This window comes from Protopterus annectens, chromosome 9.part0, assembly GCF_019279795.1.
Source record: "Protopterus annectens isolate FY-2018-M chromosome 9.part0, PAN1.0, whole genome shotgun sequence".
NCBI lineage: Eukaryota > Metazoa > Chordata > Ceratodontiformes > Protopteridae > Protopterus > Protopterus annectens.
The window spans coordinates 1734994051-1735019438 of record NC_056743.1 but is presented as its reverse complement, the minus strand read 5'-3'; the positions used below and the strand labels follow the sequence as shown (position 1 = coordinate 1735019438).

Sequence of the window (25388 nt, the reverse complement as noted above, 5' to 3'; positions counted from 1 at the left end):
CATCCCACTCTTGTCCACACCATTCCCACACACAGTGACAATGCCCACACACACCCCATCACCAGTGACCACAGATGATGGACAGTTGGCAGGTGGTGGCATTGAACAGGCTAGTGTGGTGACTATGGCAGGTGTGAGTGTAGACACTGGCCATAGCCAGAGTGCAGGTGAGGTTCCACACAGGCAGATGAACAGGGGTGCTCACAGGAGGACCACTGCTTGTCAATCTGCTGTCACAAGTGCTACAGCAAGAGTCACCAGATGCATGTTTCGGGCTGTCATGGATGCACAGGTATGTAGTAAATGCCACAACAGACAAATGCTCAGGGTGGTGGATGTAACTCTTCCTGATTTACGTGACAACATACATGACTTTGTTGAGGCCACACATCAAAATACTGAGGTCATGAATAGTTGGTGGGGTGAGACCTTGGCAATCCTCAACCGTGGCATGTCTGTGCTACAGCGTGTGGTGGGAGATGGGCATTGGCCATGTGGATGTAGGTCAGCACCAACAACATATGAAAATCTACGTGGCTGTGCTCCTTCACACTCCTGTAGTGACAGTGGCACCAGTACTACCCAAGGGGGGTTGCTGTCCACATCACACCGTAGCAGCCATAGGCAATTGGCTTTGTTTGGTCCTGTCATGTGCACGGATCCAGCAGACAGCAGTCACCATCAGGAAGCAGTACTGCATCTGGCCTTGGGTCTGGTTGTGCCAGTGATAACCCTGGCAGGACCAGTTACCATGTCCGTGGCTGGAGATGGTAAACTGGACACACTGCTATGTACGGTCCACAGCTGTCCAATGTACTCCTATGTAGGGCAGCCACATGGTGTGACTGTGTGCATACATACATACACACATCTGTATCACAGGTAGGTCACCTCCAGACATGCAAAACACCTCTTCCCAGCCCATCTATTGGATACCCCTCCAAACACACAGGCACAATGTCAGCCATATGGCCCAGCCTAGACCTCTGGCAAACCCACACCACACCATGTACATATGATGATACCTGTGCCACATCCCTGTCATCCATACCATTGATGCAGGGATATACTAATATGGGTCTGATGCACAGGGTGAATATATTACAGTGCAGCTATGTAATACTATGTAAGGTGTTGTCTGCTTGCATTTGTTATGGATACACATACAGGTATATGTACCTCATTAATCAGAATGCAATATTGGTGTTAGTACCACTGGCTGAATGTAGTCTGATATGCTGTATTCTGTTTGTGTTCCATGGTCTGCATGTCTGCAGGCTGCGGACTTGAAGATATTCCCAAGAGGGAGTATGGCAGAGTTGGAATACACCAACCATGTCATAGGCAAGGTACAGATTTATATGTACATGTACCACGTGCGTATGCATGCAACTGTGTGTGAAGAACACTGTTGTCAGACAGTGTGACTTTGCATACATACCCCTTGTCACAGACAGGTAGCCTTCAAACATGTCAACTCAGTGTTGTGAAGTTCCACAGGCTCATACATACAGAACAGGTTACCGCAGTACTGTCAACAGGTCCCTCACAAGCGTAGCCATTACATTAATTGCAACAGTTCACCTGTCAACACCTGTTGGCCCTGTCATTTCTTTCTAATTCACTCAACCCTGATGCCGTTGATGAGGGCGTGCATGACACTATGTATAACAGGTCTGTGGTATGTATTCCTGAGTTCACTGGGTGGAACAGAGAGACAAAATGGTATATCATTTGCATACACACAGTAAGGACTGACATAAAGGATGTCCACACAGTAACATAAACACGGATGGCAATCAACAGATTAGTAAACCTACATTACCACCTTTATGTACCATACTACTATATACACATGACATGCCCCACACAGATTATATGCATGGGACACAAAATACTACCTCTTACAACACATAATGTTCATAGGTTCATAGGTTCATACTAGGCTATCTACCCTAGGGCATTTATAAGCCTAGCCACAGTGTGTTTGGCTTTCGCCACCCATTTTAAATTAATTCTGTTATGCCCTTTTTAGAGGCTAGTATACTGTGCCTCTGTCTAACAGTGACACAGAAGTGGTACCCGGGGAAAACCTACGATCTCCCATCCACTCATCAAGATTCCTCTTGAAGAAAGTCAATGAGGGACTCTGCCTAACCTGGACTGGGATTTTATTCCAGAGTGAAGGGAGCCTCTGGGTTATGAATCTGCCCCTCCAGCATGTCCTATTTATTTCAGTGCTGATGTTCAAGTCTCTCGAGCGCGTAGCTCGATGGGATTTGGATTTTCTGAGGTGCAGCATGTCCATTAATTCCGGGTTGGACATGGCTTTATACATCAGGCACAGATTGTCTCTGAGCAGGCGGTATGCCACTGAGTAGAGCTGGAGTTTCTTTAACCGGGCAGCATATGGCATCTGTTTGAGCCCTTTGATCCTCTTGGTGAGGTACCTTTAGGGTCTTTCCAGTTGCTGCAGGTAACTGGTAAGGTACATCCCAAAAGGGGCATGGTACTCAATTATGGGCCTGATGAGGGATGAGTAAAGAGGCACAATGACCTCCCCTGATCTAGATGTGAATACCTTCATGATTAGGTGGGCTATATAAAATGTTCTTTTAACCACTTTGGCCATGTGGTTGTCAAATGAGAGATTGCTATCAACTTGGGTCCACAAGTCCCTAATTACTTCTTCTGTACTTAATGAATTACCACCTATGTGGTAATTTGTGGGCACTTTGTTTTTGCCAAAGGAGATGACTATACACTTTTTGGCGTTTAGCTTGAGGCCATGGCTCTGCCACCAGTTGTCTATTTCTATGAGGCCCTTTTGGAGGATGCTTGTGTCGGCTGGAGAGTCGATTATGGTGCGCAGTTTGCAGTCATCTGTGAACTTGGTCAGCTACAGTCCTTCCGTGTTGGCTTGTACCTCAGAGAAATATATACCAAACAAGAGAGGTCCCAAGACCGAGCCTTGTGGGATGCCACTTGTAACTGGTTTGGAGTCTGACATGGCTCCAGCAATTTAACTATGTGGCTTCTGTCCTTGAGCCAGTTTGCAACCCATCTAGTGACATAGGGGGTTATATTTAAGCTGGTGAGCTTATCTATAATGCCCAAGTGGGGTATTGTATTGAAGGCTTTTGCGAGGTCCAAGTAGGCTGTGTGGACCACCTTCCCCTCGTCAATGGCCTTGGTGACTGTTTCATAGAAATTGACCAGGTTTAAGAGTCAGGATCTGCCCTTAACAAAGCCGAACTGGGTAGGATCCAGTGTCTGTAGGTCCCCAATATCTTTATTTATAAGGTCCATGATGATCCTTTCCATAGCTTTGCAGACCAAGCTAGTCAGGCTTATGGGGCAATAGTTTCCAGGATCCGTTGAGGTGCCACCTTTGTGGAGAGGGACCACTGTTGCTGTATGCCACTCTCTGGGTACATATCCTGTAGTAAGGCTGAGATGGAACAGTAGTTTTATGTTTGGATTTAGCTCTTCTTGGAGTTCATGTAGGACGCAGCCCGGGACAGAGTCTGGTCCCATTGATGCTGTGTTTTTTGCTTTGGAGAGGGCGGCTCTTACCTGAGCATCTGAGATGTCAGGGGTGCAGCACTCTGCTGGGATAGATATTTGCCCTTTTGGTGGGGGGGGAGAAGTTTGCACTGAACCTGTCAGCTAGGATGTTGGCAATGTCTGTGAGTTTGGTGTGTTTTTTGTCATTTTGGACTAATTCTGAGCATATCTGGGAATTCCCACCCAGGTTCCTAACATAACTAAAGAAAGCCTTGTGATTATCCTTAGTGTCCTGTGCAATTTTTTCTCGAAGCTGGCCTTAAACAATTTTATGAGTGCCCGTAGTTTTTTGCTAATACTGATCAGAGATGTCTTCCCTTTTTGGGATTTTGCTCTATCATGTAGTAGCTTCCTCGTTCTATTGTATAGTTTGTTTATGGCTGGGGTCCACCAGACAAGACGTCTGCCTTTGGAGGATTGGGTCTTGGTTTTATTTGGGATTGCAAGATCCATGCATTCCTGAAGGTGTTCAGAGAATGCATTTATAAAGGATTCTGCAGTCTGGGCTGTATTTCCCACGGGCCCAGGGGCTTTGAAGGATTCCACCTCGGTTTTGAGGAGTGTGAAATTGGCTTTAGAGAAGTTTTTCACTGTGGTTTTCTGGGCAAGGGGTGGGGTCGGGATGTGAATATCCAGTGAGATTAGTTTATGGTCTGATATTACCAGTGAGGGATACACTTCTGGTCTGGAGCATAGAGGCCCCATGTTGGTGATGATCAGGTCCAGTATGTTTTCCCCTCTTGTGGGAGTGGTAACAAGTTGTTCCATAGCATTTGAGTTTATAAATTCTAGGAACCTTTGAGCTAGGGTGTTGGAGCTAGAGTAATGCTCCCAGTCTATGTTTGGGTAGTTGAAGTCACCCAATATAATGGTGTTTGGAGAGTCCTTCCTATTTTCCAGTGTTCTCAGGAAGGCCGAGTGGGGTTCCTGGGTTTGGGAGGGTGGTCTGTATCAGGCTATAAACTGGAAGGCAATTTTACCCACTGTTAGTTACACATGGATAGTCTCTGATGCTTTGTGCTGTGCCACCAACCTGGAGGTGTGGGTATCTTTGAGGAATATTGATACTCCCCCTCCTTTTGTGGTTCGGTCCAAGTTTTGGGGCCGAAAAGCATGGTATGAGGTATAACCTGGTAGTGCTGGGGTGCTCTCAGGAGCCTTGAACCAGGTTTCTGTTACTGCACAGATATCGATGTTCTCCATGCTAAGGAGAGTTTTGAGTGCGTGCATCTTGAGGTTTAGACTTCTGGTGTTGAGTAGCATTACTCTTAATTTCTTGTCCCTTGTGATACCTATGGCGGTGGGTTTGTCTTTTGAGCCTTGCCTAAAAAAGGCACTATGGGGGTAGCAAGAGCCTTTGCCATTATCCGAAAGCCCAGGAGTGACAGGTGCAAGCCGTCCCTAGCGAAGCATTGTGGCTTGTCGAGCATGTCATCCCAGGCTGATAGGCATTGGATCCCCTTTGAATGACACCAATACTTAAGCCAATTGTTGAAATTGATCATCTTGTCTTCATATTGTGGCATCATTCTTGGTGAAGGTAAGATGCTACTCAAGGTCAGGGTCATACCGGCCAGGGCTACATGCTCAGAGAGCTCCTCTATGTCTCTTTTCATGTAGTCCAGGGAGGTATGTCTCAGATCATTCACACCAGCATGGACAATGACTGAGTCTTATTTGTACTTGCCTTGGAGTGACCTGAGTACTTGTCTTATGTGGCGGATCCTAGCGCCCGACAGGCAGCTCACCGTGACCTTCTCCTTGTTCAGCCTGGTGAGCAGGACGTCAGTGTGCCTGACGATGTTCTGAGATAACCCACCAGAAATAGGATGTGGAGTCATGTATTGCTCCTACAAGCTTGGACAAGTGATAGTGTAGCAGATGTCGTATCAGCATGATGTTTCAGTCAGTATGATGCCTGATGTTGGCATTTGTGTCACTCACTCACTGTGGCCGATTTGACAACAATATCACATACATCAGCACTGTTAAGGGACACAGACCACATATAGGTTACAAACATCTGGATATTCCATAGACATCTGTACAAAGGACTGGTATGGCGTGCACAATGGTTTAACATGTTGCATGTGAGGCAGATGCAGTTACCACGATATGTAAAGTAATGCCATCAGGAGGTGGTAAACAGACATGGATGGTACACAAATCAAAATGATATCCACCAAACAGGATATAATTTCCACATAAAGACACATGCGGTTGCCAGTAGGGAGATAAGAATCCCTATCTATCTTATTTCTAATATAGTGTTATGCAGTTATCAGACACACCATAGAGCTTACATTATTTCACCTAGTCCCAAGGTACGTCTAAGGTGAATGACATCAGTAGGCCTAGTAAAATAGGGTGATGGGAAGTTTACAGGGTGGAACACAACCAAACCCACACAGCATATGATTCTCAAACAAACACACACAAACAGTTGCCAGTAGTGAGATTAGACCCACCACCTATCTTATTTCTACTATAATGTTACACAGTTATCAGACGCACCACAGAGATTACATGATTTCACCTAGTCACAAGGTACTTCTAAAGTGAATGACATCAGCAGGCCATCCCTAGATGGGAAGTTTACAAGTTGGTGCTCAACCCAAATGGTATAGCCCACACAGTATATGATTCTCACACAAACACATACACACACACACACACACACACACACACACACACACACACACACACACACACACACACACACACACACACACACACACACACACACACACACACACACACACACACACACACACACACACACTTCACAGTATTTAGATTAGAACCTCTGCCTATCTAGTTATTTGTATTATAGTGTTATGCAGTTATCACACTCGCTACAGAGCTTACTGGGCTAACAATTGGCCAAAGGTGCTGATAACTGCACAGCTGAAGTAAACTGTCACAGGTGCCAGAAAGTCTGCCTTTAGTTTTCCCTTAGATCTTGCTAGTTATTTCTCTCCTGCACTTCAAATAGCCTAATAGCTTTGCACTTAAACAGTTTGTTTATCAATTATTCCAGCACACCTGAGAGCCATCAGCAGTAGTCAATACTCACAGAATTAGCTCCAGTACTGTGCTTTTTCCCATTAACCTGGTGCATGAGGGCATTCTGAGGCACTGTTGCAACTACCTCATGTACACAGACAACCCTCTCCTCTAAACTCCCAACACTCAGTCTTGTGAGAGATACCCCTATATCAGAGAATTGGAAGATATGCACTCTCCAGCAAAGACTGGACTAGCTGGTCAAGTGGAGAAGTGTCAACACCTGCAATACACCACGTGGAACACATACCCCTCCAGAACAACCACTATCACAGGTCTGACATGCAAACAATAACCATACACCCATCTTCACAGAGGCACTCAATAAACATTTACACAAACAGCGGGGACCACCAAGACAGACACCCACTTGACCACCATAACACAGCACAAACCACGGGACAAGTATATCACCTACACAGTGTGCCCCTCAACCTAAGTCCCAAAGGCTAACCACCTTGCCTGATACAGTAAACATAGGTGACTCAATAGTGAGGCACGCAGATGTCCCATTCACTAGGTTGAACATGTAGGAGGTAACAGCCAGCTGTCTATCAGGTGCCAGAATCCAACACATAATACACCCAGTGAGGTCACTCCACAACAACTACAAGTATCCCTCTGTCATTGTCCATATGTGTGTGAATGACCTGAGATGCACCTCCATGGACTATATAAAAAGAGACATGGTTGAGCTCTCAGATTATGTGGGCCAGGCAGGTATGACAGTAGCCCTGAGCAGTATACTACTGTCACCCAGAATGATACTGCAGTACAAACAACAAAGTATTGACTTCAACAATTGGCTTAAGTGTCTGGTGTCACTCTCATGGGATCCAGTATCTGTCTGCTTGGGATGACATGATTGACAGACTGTGATGGCTTGCCAGAGATAGCTTGCATCTGTCACCCCTGGGTTTCCAGGTACTAAGTGTCTTGCCACCCTATAGTACCTTTTTAAGTTGTGTTCCAAATCAAATTACCACCATAACAGCTATACATATATGCAATCTGAGGGTCATGCTGCTCAACACTAGACATCTACATCTCAAGATGCAGTCACTCAAAGCACTACTCAAAATGGAGAACATTGACATTTATGCTGTAACAGAGACCTTGTTTACAGCAGCAGAAAGCACCCCTGCACTACCAGCCTATAACTCATTCCACACACTTGTCAGCCCCAAAACATGGACCACAGCTACAAAGGTGGTGATGTCTCCATATTAATAACAGATATCCACACATCCAGAGTAGCATCCCAACATAATGCATCTAAGGTACTTCAGGTACAACTGACATTGGGTAATAGTGCAATTCAGGTCATAGGCTGATATAGGTCCACATCCATGTCCCTAGACTCTCAATCCACATTCCTCAACACCCTGGAATCTATCAAGGTCCAACCCAACACTCTCATACTAGGAGAGTTCAACTACCCCTCCATCAACTGGGGTAAGATACTCAATCACCAATACACTGGTCCAACGCTTCATGAAATTCATCAGTTCCAATGCCCTGGACCAACTCATTCTGATGTCCAGTAGAGGAGGCAACATCCTTGACCTGTGTGATTACTAACATATGGGACTGTTGTTTGACAACAGTAGTCAATCACTACCTGGTCAGATCCAACATAGAGTAATCACTATGGAAATCCACATCTCACCTACACTCCTCACAAAGGTAACCACCTGAAATACTTCTCCAAAGCTGACTTTTGACTCATAAGAACAGAGGTGGCTAACTTCACAGCACCCATGCCAATGGAAAATTCCTACATGACTGCCAAATCATACACAAATGCACTGTACAAACATGCACATTGATGCATGAAACTAGCTATATGAAAAAGAACCATGACACTCTCCTCCAAACACTGGATGCTAATCTGGTGGTCCCCTGCCATTAATAACCTATACAACAGAAGGAAGAAACTGTTGCAGAAAAAGGTGGAGTCCCAAGAGTGGTAAAACTCCCTTATTAACCTCAGCAATAACTTGAGATCCCTCATGAAATCATCTAAAGCTGCCTATGATGACAGAATTGCAGCAGACACTGACAACAATCACAAATCCTTTGATAGTTATATCAAGAACCTCCATGCCAATACCCAGAAGTGCTCTGATTTACTGCACAATGCTATCTCCTATACTGAACGAAAATATATTGCCAACATTCTTGCCAACACATTCAGTCTCTGATTAACCCCTCTCTACCCCACCCAGGGGAATAATCAGAATGCCAGAAGAATGCCAGACACCCAGGATTACTGCCTCCCTGGTTACACTTGCATTGTTCATGGGTAAGAATACAGCTTCCATGGGACCCCAAATTATTCCTGGCTGTGTTCTATATGAACTGCAAAGATACCTGGCACCACATTTGTGTGCCCTGTTCAGTCACAGCCTCACCTCAGGCTTTGTCCCTCCCAAATAGCACCCTCTACAGTCATCCTTCTCCATAAAGGTGTGGCAACGACAGATCCTGGGAATTATCAGTCCAGTTGTCTGACAAGTCCGATATGTACAGCTATGGAGCACATCATCAGGGACCTGATCGACAAACATATAGGTAATCTCCAAACTCTGGGTCCCACACAGTTTGGCTTTGTGAAAGGGAGCTAATGCCTGCTCAACCTGGTTGACTTCTTTGAGTCAGTCACTAGAGCTGTGTATGACATTAAGGCACTGCATATAGCCTACATCAATCTGGCCAAGGGTCTTGATACCATTCCTCAGTCAGGAAGTATGGATGAACCCACTAAACTAGGCATCGACCCCTATATCACTGGGGGGGGGGGTTGCAAATTGGATCACAAGTAGAACACACAGTGTGAAAGTAGCAAGTTCCAAGTCAGACTGCCAGTCAGTCACGAGTAGAGTTCCCACAGGGATCAGTCCTGGGTACTCTCCTGTTCAGCACCTACTTCTTAGGAGTCCAGGCCAACACAAAGGAACTCTTGTTGACCAAGTTTTCAGAAAACTGCAAGCTGGGCGATATCCTTAACTTTACAAGTGATGCAGGCATCCTACAGAAAGGCCTCACTGAGACCATTGACTGGTGTGGAAACCATAGCCTGAAGCTTAACACCATAAAATGCATCATCAGCCCGTTTGGTAAAATCTCAGTTCCCACTAAGTACCACATCAATGGGAGCCCACTGAACACTGTAGGTGTTATAAGAGATCTGGGGGCACAGGTTCACATCAACCTCTCCTTTAACCACCACATTGCCACTATGGTCAGGAAGTCATTCTATTTTGCACATCTCATTACCAAAGGTTTTGCATCCAGGAAGAAGGATGTCATCGTCTCTGTGTACTTTTCCTCAATAGCACCAATTATCAAGTATAATGGCCCATTTGGCATGTACACCACTACACCTGCAACAGCTGGAGAGGCCACAGAAGTACCTCACAGTGGGTCCTAGGCATTAAACATATGTCCAACACAAACTCAAAACACTCCAGATTTTGTCTGTCTCATATCACCTACTTAAAGGCGATCTTTGCTTGACTTCCAAAGCAATGTCTGACCCAGCTCTTTTACAAATGCTACATCTAAATACATCCTAATCTCTCTGCACCACACACTGCAGGGACCTTGACCTCATTACCATAATCAACACAAAATGCTGGAGGGAGAGTTTCCACACCCAGCGACTGCACATGTCATGGAATACACTTCCCATACATGTCAAGCAAAGCACCTAAATTACCCTGTTCCAGAGAGATCTTGATAAGTGGATGAGTAATAGAAAGTTCACCCCAGGGATCACTCCAGTGGCTCGACTTCATGGAGTCACTGGGAACTAATGTCGGGTGGCACAATGGCAAGGCACTTCTATGGGCTATGCTTGTAATGGCTCCAGAGCCATTAGCCTAGTGCACACCTATGAACCTATATGCAGAGTGACATCAGCATGACTGGTAAAGTAGGGCAGTGGGTGGGTAACATATCAAAGTACTTCTTCCTACAAACATACACAGTTACATACACACTTATACACCTATACACATATTTGCCAGATCTGAGAGGAGAACCCCTGCCTATCTAGTTATTTGTACTATAGTGTTACACAGTTATCGTGCATGCTACAAAGCTTACTGGACTGACAACTGACCAAAGGTGAGGATAAGGGGAATGACATCAGCAGGACTGATAAAGTATGCCAGTGGGTGGGAAACATCAAAATACTTCTTCCTACAAACATACACACTTAGACACCCACACACACATTTCCCAAATCTGAAAGTAGTATCCCTGCCTATCTAGTTATTTGTATGATAATGTTACACAGTTATCACACATGCTAAAGAGCTTACTGGGCTGACAACTGGCCAAAGGTGCTGATAAAGGGAATGACATCATCAGAACTGATAAACAAGGGCAATGGGAGGGAGACTTATCAAAATACTTCTTCTTACAAACATGCACACACACTCATTTGCTGGATCAGAGATTAGAACCCCTGTTTAGCTAATGATTTGTATTATTGTGTTATGTAGTTATCATACATGCTACAGAACTTACTGGACTGACAACTGGCCAAAGGTGCAATAAGTTAATGACATCAGCAGGACTGATAAAGTGGGGTGGAATGGCCTTTATCTGTTCCACCTGGAAACAAACACATACTCCCTCACTTTCAAATACACAACTGTCACACACAAAGTTGCCAGTATTGGGATAAGAACCCATTCCTATCTAGTTATTTCTGTTATAATACTGCACAGCTATCGCATGTGCTACAGAGCTTATGGGGGTAAACAATGTCCAATGGTACTTCTATGGTGAATGAAAGCAGCAGAGCTTGTGAAGTAGGGCAATGTGAAGTCTACTGAGTGGGAAGAGTCTCCAAATAGATGTATGGAGACACACACATACACAGGCAGGGGATGTGATATTATAAACTCAAGCTCAGTACTGTTACACAATGAGGCTCACCTTTTAAGCTGGCTCGTGCAACTGTTTACAACTGGTATGCCACTGTCCACAGCAAGACATCACTTTATGCAATTCAGGGTATCCGTGTGTGTGACTCACTATGTATGTGTCCCCCTGTGTCTCTCTCTGTATCACTGTCTGTCTCTCAGTTCCCAACATCTATGTTTGTGAATGCTTGACATACGTTGTTATCTGTTGCCCATATATATTTGTGTGTGTATCTCATGCAACAGATGCAGATATATCACATATGGGTCACCTACAGCTAGCTGAAAGTAATCCTGTCTGATGTGTTTATGTGGGGACAGTTGAGTTGTAGATAGCTGTCTGTATGCATGCATATATATATCTATCTATATATATATATATATATATATATATACATACATACTATACATATATATATATATATATATATATATATATATATATATATATATATATATATATATATATATATATATACATACATATATACATACACATTACAGTCATATATTCCGATGTGCATTCCCACTGTCTGATGTGTGGGGACAGCTGAGGTGTACTTAGCTGTCTGCATGCACGGACATATATATATATATATATATATATATATATATATATATATATATATATATATATATATATATATATATATATATATATATATATATATATATATATATATATATATAGTCATATATTCTGATGTGCATTCCAACATGTCCTGTGATTCTCTAAGTGTAGGACATGCCCAGTGTGATCTTCTATAGTTAGGATGGGACTCCATGCCAGAGATAGGTGTACTTTAGTCCTGGATTTTGTGTGCTACACCAATACCTCTCAAGAGTACACAGGACTTTCCTCAGGATACTTTTTTGTTTAGCAGGCATTTTCTGACATATCTGTAGTCTGAAACTGCAATGCAGTGTGTCATTAACTAGTGCCAGACATCCTCAGATCATCACAGTGCTTTATCAGAAGAATACTAGTTGTATGATGCATAGACCAATATTATAAGAGCAGCTATGTAAATTCTTGCCCAAAAAGGCCATTTTTGAGGTGCAGCTACAGCCAGTGTACTAATGAAACACAGCTGTGTAAACAGTCCAGCAACCTGGTGATATACTGGCTGGGGGTCCCTTGCTTGTGTGCTATCTTTCTAACCTGAGATGTCATACCATTGTGTGTGCATACCTCTGACCTGTACATTTTTTGACAGGTTGTCCAGGTGTTTAGCTAGAGGTTTCATCCTTTCTACGTAAACTTGTGTTTTTATGTCGTTAGTTACATATAATCGAAGTGTGATGTTACAAAATAATACAGACTTTACTGTTTCAGAATACATAACCTTCATACAATTCCCACTACTGCAAACCCCTCACCCTACCAACTTTCTCAGTATGTAAGGGTGATATTTACAACATATGCCTATCATTGTGCCTTTATTCCACTTTTATTTCTGCCCTTGTCCAGACATCTTGCTGTTAGAGGTTGGGAGTTATGGATGTGGGTACAGAGTCCATTCAACTGTGCAGGCATGACCATTATTTGTAAAAGCAAACATAAGAAAAAGGATTATTGAGAATGAACACTGGTAACAGTACCACAAAGCACTTATATTCACAAAAGCCTTGGCACCTCTGCTATACATCCTTCAAGATGTCACTAATATGTGTAGCACATTTCACATAGCACTGTGACTTCCAGGTATGTCAGTGGCAGAGCAGTGGGTCTCACTAACATGCATAACAGTTGGCACTGCAGTTATCTGAACGCGGCTCTGTTAAAGGCAGTACTGTACCTAGGGCAGTACAAAACAACTGTCAGGAGAATGTGCTGGCCAGATCCAGACAGTATTGACCACACATACACATAGCTCATTGACCCCTGCATATTGTGGACAGGCAACATGTTTTCATGTGTATTTTACAGCCCTGCCAATGTGTGCTATGCAGCTATTTCCATGCAAACATATATGTTACTGCATTTGTGTGGGTATATGGAGGGGCACACCTGTCAACTGTACACATTTGCACAGACTGTGCTGATATTTCCTTTACATTTTGGTTCCATTTACCATACTATTGTGGCCTGTCTTGGGGACTGGAGGCATATCAGTAAAGAGCCCCAGTCATTTTGTACTGGCATACATTTGAGTTTCAGACTTCTTACCCTTCATAACCTTACTGCAACTGGGGTTCCTGCTGCACTATCACTGTGTGAGTCTGTAGGGGGTTACTTCAACATTGCCATCATCTGTGTGCCTTTACCAGACCTTTTTCTGTGATTTTCTACAGCTGACTTGCTGTGTGGGTGTGAGGTTCGGTTATGGGACCCCCCAGCCTGACATCCATGCCTGTGACCTATGACCACCCCACTAAGTTATCCCCAGACATATACTAGAGTAGGATTTGCCACCTTGGGTACTACTGCATAGTGTGTGGAGGCCAGTTTTGGCTAGACATTTCCTGGTGTCCAACATAGTTATTTGTTGTGTGCTGCTATCCCAGTAGGCCACCCCATTCCCTTGCATGCATGCAGCATTACCATACATATGCTAGCAGAACATACTATTTCATTAATTTATTGTTAAGAAAAATAACTTACCTTGTGCTTGCAGCAATTGTGAGGATGGTGCTTGAGGGCAGCCTATGTTGGATGCACACAGTACACTGCCTATACACGGTAAGTTACAGGTAATTTGATGTATGTGTCATTCATTTTACTGTGTGCGAGTCAGAGAGAGGTGTCAGTCCCTGGGGTCCCTACAGTGTCAGTGTGTGTGTGTGCTATGCATTGTCTCTTTGCCAAGGCGCGAGCATACTGGGCATGCATCCATCTCCTATGGGAGTAGGCTCAGGGGCCTGCTTCTGTGAGTCCCTTTGTACCTGTGGGGACATTGGCAATGGTGGCGGGTTGTGTGGCCTTTGCCTGTGCCATTCCTGCTGCAGCTGTTTCCACAGGATAATATTGTGTAGCATGGCACATACTATGAACATGTGTGCACATGTGGCTGGAGAGTACTGCAAGGTTCCACCAGATATGTCAAAGCAGCAGAACCATGACTTGAGCATCCCTAACACGTGCTCTATAATGATCCTGGTTTGTATGTGTGCCTCATTATGGCATTCTTGTGTGGGTGTGTGTGCATTTCTGATGGGTGTCATCATCCATGGCTCCAGTGCATAGCCAGCATCCCCCACCAGATGGTCATATGGGATGCTCCCACTAGCAAATGCCTGGTACAGCTGTGATGAATGCCAGATTTAGGAGTTGTGATAGCTTCCAGGGCTGCCAGCACACACATTCATGATAATGTCTTGGGCATTGCACATGACCTGGCAGCTGATGGAGGGAAATCCCTTGCAGTTTATGTAGCCCCTACCCTGTTCACCGTGTAGTGCTTTGATGTGGATGTGCATGCAGTCTATGGCACCCAGTATCTACGGGTATTCTGCTACATGGTGGAAGAGACGCATATTGCTGGTCCTCTCCTCACGGGTGTTGGGGAAGTAAATGTGCTCACTGGCATGTGGTAGCATGTCCTCCAGGAATTGGTGGAGTACCCTGGATGCAGATGCCTGTGAGACCCGATCATATCCCCAGTAGGTCTTTGGAAAGTACCTGTAGCTAGAATTCTTAAGGCTACACATACCTTGGTATCTACTGGGATGGGTTCCCTTCTGTTGGTTCTATCTCTAACTTGAGGCTGGCACAGCTCGGTGATTTGCTGAAGAATGTCTCTGTCCACCCTGTAGCGCTCTACTGTCTCCAGATCATGTAGCCCTTGGTAGGTTACCCTAGGTCTGTACACTCTTCTCCTCCTCCTTGGTCTGTGGTGGTTGGCAGTATTATCCTCCTCTCTGCTGTCAGCCTCTAGCACATACTGATGGATCAAAGCAATGGCAACCCCTAGCATTTTTACAGTTAAAATTCCCCCACATGTATACACCAATGGTACAGAGTTTGTGGGAAAAAACAGACTGTAATGCGTTTCTATACTTTATACTGTTGTGTTGCAGATGCTGCCTGTATGATTGGCTGACTATGATGCATTCCACCTGCCACCTATATTAATTACTCATGGCTTTGATTTGGCCACTGTGAGTGTTTGCAGCATTACTGGCAGTTTGTGCATGATTGTCTTTATTCTGCTGTTGCTCTTTTTTAATTATGTTTTACTTACATCTCCTCCCATTTTCAGCTATGCAGCCACCTGACAGATGTATTATTGTGTGCTTTGCAAGGCCCATTGTGAGTTGCAAGAGTCTCATATTAGTGATTTCTACTTTATTTCTCCTTTAGTGTGCTGTTGCCTTTATTCTTCTTTTACATCTCTTCCCATTTTCAACTATGCAGCCACCTACCAGCTGTATTATTGTGTCTTTGCATGGCCCATTGTGAGTTGCAACAGTCCCATATTAGTGATTTCTACTCCATTTTTCCTTTAGTGTGCTGTTGCCCTTTATTTATTTATTTTTACATCCCCTCCTATTTTCAGCTATGTAGCCACATGACAGCTGTATTATTGTGTGCTTTCAATGGCCCATTGTGAGTTGCAGAATCCCATATTGCTGATTTGTACTGCATTTCTCTTGTTCTACTATTTCCTTTTTTCTTCCTCTGTCCTTCCTGTTTAAGCCCTGGTGCACCATGCAGGCCCATTTAGCTAGTGTAAACAGCAAGAAAGGGCCCTCCCCTGGATGCGAATATGCTTCTCAGTTCATAGAATAAGACTATACAGCCTTAGACACTCCCCTCGCTTAGTTGTGCTTAGCTAAGCACAAACCTGGGCAATGGAGCCCATTGTGCTTACAGCAAGCATGACACACACCCTTTTCATGGTAGTTGCTCCTCCTGCCTAAACGATGGTGTTACAGCACTTACATGGTTAGGTGCAATGTGACACTTAGAAGAATTTTGTGATTCAGTATAATTCCTGTCATTAACATACCCCCACTGCCTTAATATGTAGTTACTGCACTACCCAAGAGCCTTCCCAATTAGCAACCACTGTTCCCTGCCATTGTTTTGACTCTGCTTGCCATTGAGTATAATAGCACAATGCAGGTTTCCCTTTAAAAATGACTTTTCAACTTAATTTTTTTTTCATTTTCCCCACGATTCCATTTGCTCAGTGCTGCCCTGTGCTTAAATGGCCAAGATCAGCCAAAAATTAAACACGTATCCATGCCATTGGCCATATATTTGGCCATTGGCATGCCTACGGATTAAGGTATATGCTTTTATTGAAACTGTCATGGCTCCATTTTAATTTTTGCAGAAATGTATTCTGCTAGTAGCCAAATACATTTTTGCACCTTACACTGTTCTTGCACGGTCACCTGCCTGCTTCCTGGATCACTATTTTACCTCATTTACATGGTTTTCACCAGCAAATGAGGTAATTAGTATCTTGCATGTGTTTCCGTGTAGGAACAGTGTCGGCTCGCTCATGTGCATCAAAAAGGCACATTCTTGGATCACTCAGAAGCCGTATTCTGTGCAGGAGTGGCTACACTGCTCCTGCCCAGAGATTTTTTGTTTGTGAATCCCACGGAATGTTCTATGTAGATCACCTCAAAGCCTGATCTCTATACTATGTTCCCTACAGACTGCTGGCTGGCAATATATGCCTGGCATACACAGCATTCTTGGATCCCATTCTGATGGAGGTTTCCCATATCTGCATGACAAGCAGCACCAGAACTACTAGAGATGAGTATTTAAAGTTTGCTTGTGACTTAAATAGGACATGTTGGAGGGAAAGGTATGTATCTCAGAGATCCCCATTCCTTGGAAAAAAGTTTCCCATCCATGTGAAGCAGAGATCTTCCCTAACCCTATTAATGTGCCACCTGGACAAGTTGTTTACAAACTGTAAATTCACCCTGGTCTGATACTTACATCTCTGATGGACATCAGTAGCCATTAAAAAATGCTCTAACTGGCATACAACCCTTAAAATAACCCTCAAGGCAGAATAGTGCATGGAATATATCTGGACTGCAAGGATAGGTTTATAAAGGCCCCAGTTGTTGTTAGCCTAGTGGAAACCTATGAACCTGCCTTGAAGTGAGTCTCTTCTGGGTGGAGATTGAGGCAGCTCTACCTTTTTTTCTACTCCTCATCAATAGCTGGGCCAAACATTTGAAAGGCATTTTAGTCTGGCATGCCACTATATTAAACCATGTTGCTGTCCCTATACAGATTCTGCATCCTCCAAGGTAGGAAGTAAAGTTTATTGTTTAGGCTCCTAGCATCGATCAGTGACACCTTTATATTTTCCTTTGCTTGCTTCATTATGTTTGCAGGTTTATCAGGTTGGTATTGCCTAAAAAAGAGCACTATGGAGTTAATAATGCCTTTGCCAATAATCAAAACCTTGAATGGGACAGATGCAGTTCATCCTTGGCAAACAGCATGGTCTGTCAATCATATCATTCTAGGGTGACAAATATTGGACTCCTCGGAATGACATCAAAAACTAAGCCAGTTATTGAAGTCAATTATTTTTTCTCATATTGCAGTATCATCCTTAGAAAAGGTAGAATGCTGCTCAGTGCTAGGCTCACACCTGTCTGGGACACATAGTCTATTACCTCCATCATGTCTCCTTTCATATAGTCCAAGGAGGTACATCTCAAGTCATTAAAACCCACATGTACTATGACAGAATCATATTAGTACATTTTGTTCAAGGACTTGAGTGGATGCATGATCTGACTGATCTTAGCACCAGACATGTAACTAGCTGTTACTCTTTTCTTGCTCAGTTTAGTAAGTGGTACATCCCTGTATCTTAAAATAGTATCACCTATAACTACAATATTTGGTTAGGTCGTTGCCTGCCTTACGAGCTCAGCATCTGTGACTTTGGGAGTCCCTGTGCTATGTGAGGAGGTAGGTATAACTTGCTTAGTGTGCTTTGTGCCTGTGTTGCATTTTGGAGGTCTTTGAGGTTTAGGCAAGTTCATCTTTAGAACTTCAGCATATGATGGATTATATATATTGTGATGGCCTGGATCAGGTGTGGTGCATGATATACTACTGACGATTTTGGTGTCTGAGTTTGCTGTGTCTGAGATTTTAGCCCCCAACAGCATTTAATATCTCTGTCTCTCCCTCTCTCTCTCTCTGTATATATATATATATATATATATATATATATATATATATATATATATATATATCTACGTATATATATATATATATATATATATATCTACATATATATATATATATATATATATATATATCTACATATATATATATATATATGTATATATATATATATATATATATATATATATATATATATATATATATATATATATATATATATATATATATATATATATAGTGTTATGCTGTTTGAGTAATAGATGTTCATCAGACAGCATGAGACATTTCTTAAACTATGTCAAAATAACCATCTCAAACATACTGCTTACAGAAGTGGGGCGGTACTGATCAATGGTTTTGAGAGGAATGACTTGGGAAGGGACGGGTGACTGCAACTTCTTGGAACTCTGTATGTTTAGGATAATGTTTGGGTGGAATTGATGCTTAATATTTAAAGAACAATAAAATTAAAGGGGTAGGTCGTATAGAGAAACTTAAGCCTCTGAATGACTGCATCTATATAGTGCAGTCACTCATACCACAAAGTGATAAGCAGCATTGCTCTTAATCGTACGTGTAACAAAGAATGTATACAACAAAAAGGTCAACAGACCACACCAACCAATAGCAAGGCACTTGAATTTAGCCTCTGTAGCCACTAATACTTACAACTAGACTGGAAACCTTTTTTTATCCCAACAAAAGGAACCAGTAAACTAATGTAGCAAAAATGTAATTTAGTACTAAAAACAAGCAGTGTCAGTGCACTCAATATTAAACAATTTCATCAATTGTCTCTTAACCTAATGAACAGCTTAAAGGAAGAGACTTTTCAAAATGGTACTTATGTATTTACAACAGTCAAAAACAGGGAGATGGAGGGAATTATGCTGTCAAATTATTATATGATGAGGGCAGCAACAGATATACTGGGTTTAAGATTACAGTTGCAGCAGGGTGAGTGGGAGGGAAAACAATTAGACACTTAGCGCTCAGCTGACTGCGGTAGAACTGCTTTATTGCAAACACTGGTCCTGAACTAGTCTTACATACATTCATGACATAAGAATGAAACAAGGGTTAAAGACAACAGTTAGTCCACTTAAATATCAAAATGCAGTAAAACTATGTACTGAAATTGCTAATACAGGTTTAATATATCATTTAAATTGGATGCAGGCTGTTAAAATAACTTAAACAGGTCAAGTAATGAAAAAATCCACACTCATCTTTGTTGCTGTATTTAATGGGACTATTACATACCAGAAATCATTAAAAAATACAGCCGTAATGGCTTGAGAACTCTTAGACCCTTAGCTCTGAGCTGACTGGCCTGGTACTGACATAATATAAGGGGCAGGATCTTTTTTACTCCTAAATGCTGTTCTCTTTTGTTTTATTCTTTTTTGATTGCACTTGTTTGAGAAGATCACAAAATGAGGTGCATACTTGTCACGAAGCCCTAAAATGCCACATACATAAATATTAGGGCCTCATTCAAAAGCACTCTACACTAGAACACATGATGAGAAGAAATCACTTAACTATCTTTCAATGAGCATTTCCTTCAAATTACTGACCAAACCCACAAAATGTTATAATATCCTTGGGGGGGGGGGCAGCATAAAGCTTGGTGGAAAGATCACAGAGCTAGCCAGTGTACAAGAGAAAATAATTTGAAGTTTTTAAGTGTAGATATAGATATGTATTCCTCTGAGCAATGGTTTTGCAGTCCATTTAACAAATCCTGAGTTCCCTTTGGTGAAAATTTCAGTTTATCTTCCTAAGTTTCAAGGATGTCATATGTTTTGTAACAAGGAAAGAAATAATTCACTCCCTCTCTCTCATTCTCTGACTTTCTATCTTGTTTGTAGACTTGTGAATGGACCTACATGTTTCTTGCTCCGACCCCAATTCAAATCTCTTTCTGCACCATTTAGGATGTTTCACTCACCTTGACCACTAGCACCCCAGATAATCTCTGATATAACCCCCTTCCTATTATTGCAATCATTGCTTTAAGTAAGATGTTAGATTTTCTCTATTTACCACTATATCTTATAAAGATGTAGGTGTACAAATTCTAACTAAATAAGTAGATTTTATATTGCAAATTGATATACTTTCCTTATTTATTCATTGATAGTGTCTAGCCGTATCATACAGTCTGGATGCACTGCATTTATCATTATACATTACAACACGGTATTAGAAAAAAAGGCAAAGTGAGATCCACTGATTTGTTGATTTTTATTTGCAGTTTACTGTGATGCTGGAACTGTCAAGAATCCCTTCTTTAAGTTGGACCTACTATAATTAATTATGACATATGACTGATATGTGATTGTTTGCAGAAAAAATATCTAACTATCCACAATGTCATAAATTCAGTACAGGGGCACTACAGGTATGGCATAAAACTACAAAAAAATGCAGTGGGTCAAGTCCTCCTTATACAAGTTCCCACACTACTGATCACTATTTATGCCAACTCCAAGGTCACACAGACTATGAAAAAGGAAAAGGTTGAAAACATGACAAGAATGAAAACAAATATAAACCTCACCTTTACTCTCTTTGTAGGGTACATTATACTACAAACAGACACACTGCATGTATGTATTGAAACAGGGAACAGATGACATTTAAGAATTTATGTTTCAAGACCCAACAAACCAGAACATGACAAAGCATAAGATTATTCTTAAAACTGTCCCTGCACAGTAATAATTTAGCTAGATAAAAACAGTAATAAATCAATTACTAACCTCCAGGAAGTGATAAAATCAACATGATGTTCCTGTCAAAAATTGATTACAAAATGATGAAAAAAATAGCCTATAGGACTTGGAAAAGCCTTGCAAAAACTTTGCTATATAATACTGATTTATTGCACAATGAAATGACATTGCTTTTAGAGCATATGAGGGCTATTTGATTGCTAAAACATTTGAGAATATTTTATGCTCTTCATTAAGAGAGGGTGAACATGGTGATTTTAATTCATTTCCTCAATCTTTTTTTAGCATGTCAAGAAAATTAACCTTAAAAGGGTCGATACTCTATTTCCCAATTTACTGTAATCTGTATATTCATTAACAGTGTGATTAACAAAATGATTGTTCTCTGTTAAAGCCGCTCATCAGCTATCATGCTCACAGAATACTGCTCTAGCATTAGTTCATACATTTCCAATACAACTAAAAAGACACATTGCTGTTATTTGTGATGTGGGCAACTGATTAATATTTACACTTTTGTTTGTATCCAATACAGGAATAAAAACTGAAAATTTTTATCCAAGAGAACTTGATGTCAGAGAGTAAAGTGTACTAAAAAAAATCACACTGTCTGCCAGCAACTTTTAATAATGATATGAAAGCTATTAATTTTCCTGTTACAATTGTGTAGTAATTGCAATCACAAAGTTCATAGCCATTAGATTATACTTTATTTCCAAGAGGCCATGATACTATATTTTAACTACATGCCTTTTTTGATAAACTGCTTCTCTGTTAAAAAATGTCTTTGGAGGATAATTATTTGTACATATGAATTCAACAAGCACATGCATTCCATAAATGCGTGTGTTGCTATACAAATATGACTCAGTCATTGTACATGCTGGTGTGAATGACCTGAGACGTACCTCCCTGCACTACATGAAAAGAGACATAGAGGAGTTCTCTGATCATGTAGCCCAGGCTGGTATGACCCTGACCTTGAGCAGTATCTTACCCTCACCTAGAATGATGCCACAGTACAAAGACAAAATGATCGATTTTAACAATTGGCTAAAATTTTGGTGTCATTCAAAGGGGATCCAGTGTCTGTCAGCCTGGGATGACATGCTCGACAAGCCACGTTGCTTCGCTAGGGATGGCTTGCACCTGTCACCGCTGGGCTTTCGGATATTGGCAAAAGCTCTTGCCACCCCCATAGTGCCTTTTTTAGGCAAGGCTCAAAAGTCAAACCCATCCCCATAGACAGCACAAGGAACAAGAAACTAAGTGTAATGCTGCTTAACGCCAGAAGTCTTAACCTCAAGATGCATGCACTCCAAGCTCTCCTCAGTATGGAGAACATCGATATCGGTGCAGTGACAGAAACCTGGTTCAAGGCTCCAGAGAGCACCCCAGCACTACCAGGCTATACCTCATATCATGCTTTTCGGCCCCAAAACCCGGACCAAATCACAAAAGGAGGGGGAGTTTCCATAATTATCAAGGATATCCACACCTCCAGGTTAGTGGCATTGAACGAAGTATCAGAGACCATCCATGTGCAACTAACAATGGGCAAGACTGCTTTTCAGTTTATAGCATCCTACAGACCACCCTCTCAAAGTCAGGAATCCCACTCGGCTTTCCTGAAAACATTGGAGAACATGAAGATCTCTCCAAACGCCATTATAATGGGTGACTTCAACTACCCAAACATTGACTGGGAGCACTACTCAAGCCCCAGCACCTTAGCCCAAAGGTTCCTGGAAATTACAACTCAAATGCTATGGAACAACTAGTCACCACTACCACAAGAGGGGACAACATACTAGACCTGATCATTACCAACATGGGGACTCTATGCTCCACACCAGAAGTATATCCCTCATTGGCAAGATTAGACCATAAATTAATTTCACTGGATGTCCACATCCCGACCCCACCCCCAGCACAGAAAACCACAGTGAAAAACTTCTCAAAAGCGAACTTCTCACTTCTCAAAACTGAAGTGGAATCCTTCAAGGCCCCAGGGCCAGTGGAAACTATGGCCCAAACTGCAGAATCCTATATAAACGCATTCTACGGACATCTCCAGGAATGCATGGATCATGCTATCCCAAACAAAACCAAGACCCAATCATCCAAAGTCAGGCATCCAGTCTGGTGGACCCCTGCCATAAATAAACTGTACAACAGAAGGAGGAAGCTACTACATGATAGAGCAAAATCCCTAATAGGGAAGGCATCTCTGATCAGTACTAGCAAAAAATTACGATCCCTCATAAAATCCTCCAAGGCCAGCTTCGAGAGAAAAATTGCACATGACACCAAAGACAATCATAAGGCTTTTTTCAGTTATGTTAGGAACCTGGGATGCAACTCCCAGACTTGTGCTGAGTTGATTCTAAATGACAAAAAATACACTGAACCCACAGACATTGCCAATATCCTGGCAGACAGGTTTAGTGCAAACTTCTCCACCCCCTCCCCCCCAAAAGAGCAAGTATCTATCCTGGCAGTGGGCTGCCTCCCAAACATCTCTGATGCTCAGGTGAAGGCTGCCCTCTCCAAAGCAAAAAACACTGCTTCCCTGGGACCAGATGGCATCCCAGGTTGCGTCCTACATGAACTCCAAGAGGAACTAATCCCTCAAATAAAACAGCTATACAATCTCAGCCTCACTACAGGATATGTGCCCACAGAATGGCATACAGCAACAGTGGTCCCACTCCACAAAGGTGGAGCCTCTACAAACCCTGGAAACTATCACCCCATAAGCCTGACTAGCTTAGTCTGCAAGGCTATGGAGAGGATCATCATGGAGCTCATAAGCAAAGACATTGGGGACCTACAGACACTAGATCCTACCCAGTTCAGCTTTGTCAAGGGCAGATCCTGCCTTTTGAACCTGGTTGACTTCTTCGAAACAGTCACCAAAGCCATAAATGAAGGGAAGGTAGTCCACACAGCCTATCGGACCTTGCAAAAGCATTTGACACAATACCCCACTCGGGCATCATAGATAAGCTATCCAGCTTAAATATAAACCCCTAAGTCACAAGATGGGTCGCAAACTGGCTCAAAGACAGAACTCATAGAGTGAGAGTTGCTGGAGCCATGTCAGACTCGAAACCAGTCACAAGTGGCATCCCACAGGGTTCTGTCCTGGGACAACTCTTGTTCGGTATATACTTTTCCGAGGTACAGGCAATCGTGGGAGGACTATGGCTCACCAAGTTCGCAGACGACTGCAAACTGGGCGCCATAATCGACTCTACAGCTGACACAAACATCCTTCAAAAAGGTCTCACAGAGACAGATAATGCCATGGTTTAAAGCTAAATGCCAAAAAATGTATAGTCATACCCTTTGGCAAAAACAATGTGCCCACAAATTACCACATAGGCGGAAACCCATTAAGTACAGAGAAAGTTATTAGGGACCTGGGGACCCAAGTTGATAGCAATCTTTCCTTTGAAAACCACATTGCCAGAGTGGTTAGAAAGACCTTCTACATAGCCCACCTCATCACGAAGGGTTTCACATCTAGATCAAGAAAGGTAATTGTGCCCCTTTATTTATCCCTCATCAGGCCCATCATAGAATACAATGCCCTTTTGGGATGTACCTTACCCGACACCTGCAGCAATTAGAAAGACCCCAAAAGTATCTCACCAAGAGGATCAAGGGTCTCAAACAGATGCCGTATGCTGCTCGGTTAAAAAAACTCCAGCTCTACTCAGTTGCATGCCACCTACTTCGAGGCGATCTATGCCTGACATACAAAGCTATGTCAAATCCAGAATTAATGGACATGCTCCACCTCAATAAATCTAAATCCCTTTGAGTCACATGCTTGAAGGACTTGAACCTCAGCACAGAAATAAATAGAACTTGCTGGAGGGACAGGTTCATAACCCAGAGGCTCCCTTCGCTCTGGAATAGAATTCCAGTTCATGTGAGGCAGAGCAC

General features: G+C 42.6%; 1 protein-coding gene across 1 annotated transcript in view; it reads right to left on the bottom strand.

The window, feature by feature from the left end:
• Positions 1 to 25388, bottom strand: part of LOC122812233 (adhesion G protein-coupled receptor E2-like) — a 1024993-nt gene that overhangs the window by 446834 nt on the left and 552771 nt on the right. The window lies entirely within an intron of this gene.